This window comes from Mustela lutreola, chromosome 6, assembly GCF_030435805.1.
Source record: "Mustela lutreola isolate mMusLut2 chromosome 6, mMusLut2.pri, whole genome shotgun sequence".
Lineage (NCBI taxonomy): Eukaryota > Metazoa > Chordata > Mammalia > Carnivora > Mustelidae > Mustela > Mustela lutreola.
In genome coordinates this window covers 60867948-60875554 of record NC_081295.1, presented here as the reverse complement: position 1 = coordinate 60875554, position 7607 = coordinate 60867948, and the positions used below count along the sequence as shown (strand labels likewise).

General features: G+C 32.7%; 1 pseudogene; it reads right to left on the bottom strand.

Annotated features, from left to right (window-relative positions):
* Window positions 1–217: 217 nt before the first annotated feature.
* Window positions 218–1149, bottom strand: LOC131834597 (small ribosomal subunit protein eS1-like; annotated as a pseudogene).
* Window positions 1150–7607: the final 6458 nt, after the last annotated feature.

The following is a 7607-nucleotide window of genomic DNA, read 5'->3' as shown; positions in this document are numbered from 1 at the left end:
GCAAGGAGTCAGATGTGGGGCTGGATCCAAGGATCCTGAGATCATGACCTGAGTAGAAAGCACACACTAAACCAACTAAGTGAACCAGACACCACTCCAAGGATTATTTTAGAAGAATTTGTGTTTTAAGAAAACTCAAGTCTCTTTCCCAAAATGTATTCATAACATTATTTTTTTACATAATGAAACCTTTTTGTCAACATTTAAAGAGTGAATTTTAAACAGATTCTTGGACTAGTGTCTCATGCTTACTAGTTTGTTCAACTTTAGCACCTATCTCATCCCTGATAGCTTTCCAATACTACCTCCTCCTTCACCATGAAGCTCCATTAAATTTCCCAATTCAAACATGCAATCCTTTTCTGTCTTCTCTGTGCTCTCTGCACTCATTTTATTGACAACCTCTTTCAAGTCATTGGTCTACAACTTTGGGATCATGAATTTCATCACCTTCTTTTGGATTTTGCAGACCTCTGGTACTGAATTTAGGTCTTCTGAATATGATTGTTGCATTTTATTAGTAAAACCAACACAGACTAGATGAACCAAATACCTGTAAAAAGTCTTGACCTCAACATGAGCTTCAATCATAGCTTGTACTTTTTTGATAACAGAGCACAAAAGTATAAGCCATGCCATGGAAGTTGCTCAGGCAGTTTTTTTTCCCAGAATATTCTTAGTGATTAGCTTGGATTTTTTCTTTTCTTTTTCTTTTTTCTTTCGTTTTTAAAATTTTATTTATTTATTTGACACAGAGAGAGAGATCGCAAGCAGGCAGAGAGGTAGGCAGAGAGAGGAGGAAGCAGGCTCCCCGCTGAGCCGAGAGTCCAATGCCGGGACTCAATCCTAGGACCCTGGGATCATGACCTGAGCCAAAGGCAGAGGCTTTAACCCACTGAGCCACCTTGGCACCCCTAGCTTGAATTTTCTAAGCACAACTTCATCATTTTGGAGTTCAGCAAGGCTCACTTCAAAAACAGTAACCTAGAAGTCATCAGATACAATTTTGGTTCCTTGACTCCTTCAGGTTAACATTTTTCCAACCCTCCTTACGTCATACCAATGTTTCTTAAAAAACCGATCAACTACTATCTTTTTGGCTCCCTCTTTGCTGCCTTTTGCGAGATGCTTGCTCTTGCCAATCACCATGGTGCAGCTCTGAGAGCCAAACTCTTACATCATTATTTTGCAATTTTTATAGGCAATGCAAAGTTCTCCAACCCCAGTCCATAATCTTAGAAACAGGATACTACTTAGATCCTTTAGAGCACTTGGGTACATGGGCTTAAAGAACTTATTTCACCTCATTTCTTTGTAAATGCTAAAAAGGAACTTTAGATGAAAGAAAATTTAGGGCATGTGTCTTAAGGAAATGATAAAGATTATGGTAAGAGGTGCTATGGTGTGACTGTGTCTGCTCCCCCATTCATATGTTGAAATCCTAATACCCAAAAGATGGTATTAAAGAGTGGGACTTTTAGAAGTTACTTAGATCATGAAGCTTTGGTCCTCATAATAAGATTAGTGCTCTTGTATTTAAAAAAAAAAAAAAAAAAGAACCTGCAGAGTTAGTTCACTCATGACCCAGAAGAGGGTCGTCACCATGCTGGCACTGTGATCTCAGACTTCCAACTGCAAAAATTGTGAGAAATAATTTATGCAGTATTTTGTTATACAAACTGAACTAGGATACAAGGCTTAATTTAAGCTTTTATGTTGTTTGAAATGTACTGAGATGATTTATCAATATAATTTTGTGATTAAATATTCTTACCCTCTTTATGTCAAATAAAAACCAATCAGGTTCTTTAAACTTAAATCATAATTGTTGTATTTATTCTAGTTTCATTAGCGTAATATGTACTTTAGACTCATTCTTTGATTTTTGCCTTCCCCAGTTATTAGCATAAGAAATTTTTAAGCGTGTAAATATCTTTAAAATATAAGAATATTTTAAATGGTGGGGACGCCTGGGTGGCTCAGTTGGTTAAGCAGCTGCCTTCGGCTCAGGTCATGATCTCAGCATCCTGGGATCGAGTCCCACATCGGGCTCCCTGCTCAGTGGGGAGCCTGCTTCTCCCTCTGCCTCTGCCTGCCATTCTGTCTGCCTGTGCTCGCTCTCTCCCCCTCTCTCTCTCTGATAAATAAACAAAATCTTTAAAAAAAAAAAATATTTTAAATGGTGAACTGCTATCACTTACTTTGCAGTTACTATTGCCAATCATTTTAATACAATAATTAGGACTAATGAATTGGTCACAACTTTGAAAACCATCCTATAAAAACCAATACAATCTACCAGGTTCCTGGTTGTCATAGAAACTGATCATAGCAAGCACATTTAATGCTGCACACATTTATGCATAAATTAATAAACTACCAAAGTTTAAAAATGAGCCTAATCAAAACCATTTTCACCACAACTTTCATCATTGCTCTATATTTTACCTGATGCATCATTTCTCTTTACATTTGAATGAAAAAAATATATAATACGAACTAAATAGATAAAGAATGCATGCTTAGAGCTAACATTCAGTAATCCTCTCATAGGGAAGAATTCTGTCATTTCAGATGAAATAATGCATCAATGTGACTTGCCCTAACAATTGAAATGCTCTTTCTTCCAATGTATTTAGCTGTTCCCATCATCGCCTAACTGTAATAATTTGGGGAATAAAAAGTCTTGCAAAATCCAACATTGGGATGCAGTGAACTGCATCATCTTCAGGATTTAAAATGTAATTTATGAGGAATAAAAAGGACATAATTGGAAACTTGAAACAACTAACATGTGCAAATATTCAAGATCCAGTAAAGGAAATATTTTGTCAATCAAAGGTTTCATTGATAAACCATTAGACTAAAATTATATGTGTCATTATTTTATACAAAATGCATTTCTGTAAATGCCTTCTTTTCCTTTGTTTGAATATGTAGAACCAAAACATAAAAATATAATGCAAAGAGAGCACCCTTATCTCAATACATGGAGCACCAATATCTCAATACAGTACATTATTAAGTCTAATATAAAATTTTTAAGTATATTTACATTAAAGAAAATCATTCAGAAGAGAATTAAAAGAAATGCAAGTACATTAAGAATATCCATGGAAAGCATACTATATATATATGAATATACATATAAGTACATACATATAATTTTATATATACATACAAAGAGAGAGAGAAATGTAACCATGTGCCATGTACCCATTTTACCCCACCAATTAACCCCTTCTCACATTATTTAAAGAGTTAAAATGAAAACCATCTTATACTTTTTTTTTTAAATTTTTATTTTATTTATTTGACAGAGAGAGAGAGAGAGCAAGAGAGGGAACACAAGCAGGGGGAGTAGGAGAGGGAGACGCAGACTTCCCTGGAGCAGGGACAATGATGCAGAGTTGGATTCCAGGACCCTGGGATCCGAGCTGAAGGCAGATGGCCAATGACTCCTCCACCCAGGAGCCCCTCACTTTATTCTTCTATATTTCATATATTCCTCTTAAAATAATCAAGCTTTCAAAAACATGATCACAATATAATTAACTGCCATAAAGTTAGTTCCTAAACACTATCAAATATCCAGTGAGTTTCCTGATTTCTCCAGTTACCTCCTAAAACTTTTGCAGTGGATTTGTTGGGATCAGAATACAAATAAGTTCTATGCAATGGAATTAACTAGTGTGTCTCTTAAATTTACCTTCATGTATTTATCTTTTCTTCTAATTTTTTTTCCTCCCCCTGGGGAATTTATTGAAAATAGGTGGGTCACTGGCCCTACATAGCTTCACATAGTCTAAATTTTCCTGATTACCTCTCTATGGTCTTTTAGCATCTTTTTCTGTCTTCTTATTCCCTATGAATAATGAGTTAGATCCACAGATTCAGTTTTGAATTTTAGAAGGAATTCTACATAACAGATTCATAGTACTAGCATCAGAAAGCCATAACAGCTGGTTGTTGATTTGCTCTGTAAGAAATATTGATGACAATTTCCTATATACATTAGTGACTTTGGGGTTGCAAAATGGTGATATATGAGTTCTAATACCCTTATTAATTTATTAGTTCAGGTTTTTTTTTTATTTTTTAGAAGATTTAATTTATTTAATTTATTTATTTATTTGACCCTGAGACCCAGGACCCTGAGATCATGACCTGAGCGGAAGGCAGAGGCCCAATCCACTGAGTCACCCAGGTCCCCCAGTTCTGGTATTATTTTTTCTTTTATTTATTTTCAGCATAACAATATTCATTATTTTTGCACCACACCCAGTGCTCCATGCAATCCGTGCCCTCTATAATACCTACCACCTGGTTCCCCCGACCTCCCACCCCCCGCCACTTCAAACCCCTCAGATTGTTTTTCAGAGTCCATAGTCTCTCATGTCTCACCTCCCCTTCCAATTTCCCCCAACTCCCTTCTCCTCTCTAACTCTCCATGTCCTCCATGCTATTTGTTATGCTCCACAAATAAGTGAAACCATATGATAATTGACTCTCAGTTCAGGTATTTTTATAAAAGAAACTTTCCTTCATGAAATCTTTGATTACCACAAAATACAATTTATACAGGAAAATGGGAATTAATACTTGATTCTTTTTTTTAACTGTTTTCAGAATAACAAATTAGTTTTCTAGCATCTTCTAAGAAATTCAATAATATTGTATGTTTGTGTATAGATAGATAAATAGATATAGATATACACCAATATTTAAACTACAGCCATTATTTCTCTTTTATGCTCAACGCAAATATCAATAGTCCCTTAATTATCCATAGAGTCATTTAAGAACTTAAAAGAATACTAATTTATAAATACAATCTGGGTTTCTTCTTTTTTTTTTTTTTTTGGTACCTCACTTACAACAAAGATCATGTGTCTTTTCCTTTACAACTTACTATTATGTACAGCTGAGTTTTCAGGGTTTTAAAAATGATTTTTATGACTTTAACTTTATTGTATCAACTAGTATTTTCTAACATATCTTACTGCAAATATATAAAATTCTATGTTGCAAAATATGAGACCTGAAAGGGGCAGATGATGTGGTGTGAGAAGGCTACGTGATTGAATATTACAAATAAAAAGATATATAGTATCTGATATAGACATAATATATCCTTATTAGAATACAGATCATATAATCTTAAAATTTACATACATAAAAGAAATATTTACATATTACATACACATAAAGGAACACATTTTATTTTTATTACTTAACATCATTAAGTTCATATTTTAAAGAACCAGGAAATTTTATTTTACATTTTGCCCTTTATAATTCTTAATTTAAAAACTTCAGAATTCAGATGCACCTGGGTGGCTCAGTGGGTGAATCCTCTGCCTTTGGCTCAGGTCATGATCTCAGGGCCCTGGGATCCAGCCCAGCATTGGGTTCTCTGCTCAGCAGGGAGCCTGCTTCCCCCTCTCTTTCTGCCTGCCTCTCTGCCTACTTGTGATCTCTCTCTCTGTCAAATAAATAAATAAAACCTTTTTAAAAAATAAAATAAAATTCAGAATTCAAAATTTTAAAAACTCTCATGACTACTCTGACATTGAATCCTTTCTTAATAGCCAGGAATAACAAATCATTTAAAGAGAAATATAAAATGATAAACAAAAGCTGGATGACAGATTTGTGGTCTAATTATGGCTAAATACTCAACTAGCTGTAACAAATTTTACCCTGTAGTTTACTTTAAGGTATTTTGAAGATAATTATTGTAAGTTATCAAGAAATAAGCAGATATCAGATTAGAATATGACCTCTGTTGCTTTTTAAACCAAGTAGGTTGTCTTCCTGATTTCTAGGGTCATTAAAATGTTTAAAAATTACCTAGCAATAATAACATTTTTAAATTATTTTTTAAGATTAAAATTTACAACTTAAATGATAAGATACAATAAATAAGAAATTTTGAGATTTATAAACTCTTGAGAGATGAATCATAAGGAGTACTATATAGCACTCCTTGAGTAAGAAGAGTGAATTTATCAACAAATAATAATATTATATTATTATATAAAATTATATACAAAATTATAAATTTATAAATATATTTATTGATATGCTTATGTAAATAAATTCTATGTATTACATAAGATATAAAATAATAATTAGTATTTGTTAATTATACAGAATTATTACTCTGTCCATGTGATACACACATTAAATATACATGTGATGCAATTGCTTTTGATTGATTATAAGGAGTACTGTATTTAGTAATGCATTGTATCTGTCAAATCCTTCTTTCCATTTATTCTCAGCACAGGGAGATCAATATTGAGACATGATGAGTTCACCAAAGAACAGATGTTTGCATTTCACACTGTCTATTAACTGCTTAAGAAAAACTTCCAGGCTTTATAAGCAATTTTTCTATTTAATATGCTTCCAAAATAATTAGATGTGAAGTAACTGGTCAACTATTACATTTTTTATTAAAAATTAAAGTTTTTTTTTTCTTGATATTACCTTCATGAAGATTTCCAAAGTAATGTATGCTGAATTATTTAACATAAGTGGAAAATAAAACTCAATAGAATTTCTGAAAGAAATAAAAATGTTCAATGCATAATATGTCCACAGGTACACTGCAAATTGCTGATTATATATATAGTAGGAACGTATAATTTGTCACCTAACGATATAGTTTGAGAGTGAAGGGAGTACTATTAATAATTATTGTGGAACAATGTATGTAAAACAAGTCTGTCTATGGCAGGACATCCTGGTTACATTGAAATACTTAAAACAAATTGGTCCTTATCTCTTTAAAACATATTAAGATATTTTATATATAAACAAATACAAATTTTCATATTATTTAAGAGCCGAATAGGCACAGTCATAATGGAACTGGATATGATGAGAACAAGATTTTAACACCAACCTTGATATCCTGATTATTGGTAGTATTAGGTGGCAATCATATTTACAATTAAAACCTTTGTCTTATTACATATAGTTTAACCGTCCTCTGCTATTGCAATTTTTTTCCACCAGATGGTAGCCAATAAAAGCAGGAAACAGAGAGATTAACACAGTTAAAAGAACCAAGATTAAATTGAAACAAAACTCAGAGAATTAGATTATAGCTAGAGATGTAAGTATTTATGTAAAAATTCCATATGTCAAATAAATTAAAACTAACATTTTTGAACATCTTTTTCAAAACAAATATTGTTCCAATATTGACTCTGGACAAATTCTTTAGGGTTAACTTGCATTTCTAGGCTTCTGAGACTGTTAAATAATATACACAGGAAAATGTTAAATTTGATCACTGGAGTCAATGTTCATTTTATTCATAGGTCATTCACAATCATATGAATACAGACTTTCAATATTTTTTTTCAGGGAAGAAATCTTTATTTTTTATTTTAATTCCAGCATAATTAACATACAGCATTATTTTAATTTCAACTGTACAATATAGTGATTCAACAATTCTATGCATTACCCAGAGCTATTCATGGTAAGTTAGTGTGCTCTTAATCCCCTTTATCTATTTCACCCAACCCCCCATTCATCTCCTCTAGTAACCATCTGTTTTTTCTCTAAAGAATACAGAATTTTAAATATTC